Source organism: Eimeria tenella, genomic scaffold (genome assembly GCF_000499545.2).
Source record: "Eimeria tenella Houghton genomic scaffold, Eth_scaff3408, whole genome shotgun sequence".
NCBI lineage: Eukaryota > Apicomplexa > Conoidasida > Eucoccidiorida > Eimeriidae > Eimeria > Eimeria tenella.
Window position 1 is genome coordinate 426 of NW_013543192.1, and position 378 is coordinate 803.

Sequence of the window (378 nt, forward strand, 5' to 3'; positions counted from 1 at the left end):
CCCCCGAGGGGCCCCAGGAAGCGGCGGGGGGGGGCATGGGTTTGGAGAAATGCGAAATAAATAAAATGAAAATAAACTGGAGAAGAAATGAAAGAAAAAGAACTAAATTTCGAGAAGAAAGCCGCAGGTGTACATACACCCGAATTTCCCCCCGCGCATGCTGCGGGCCCCCCGCCCCACAGGAGCTGCTGCTGTTGGCTTCTTTTGGAAGGAAGCATTTGAATGCATTAATTTGGATTTAATTTTACCTTTTTTACAATTTAATTTCACATTTTGGGTTATTTTTCACTCAAAGAAGACCAAGAGAGAGCCCCGCTGCTGCGGGCTGCCGCAGCAGCATCGACACAGGCGCAGCAGCAGCAGCAGCAACAGCAGCAG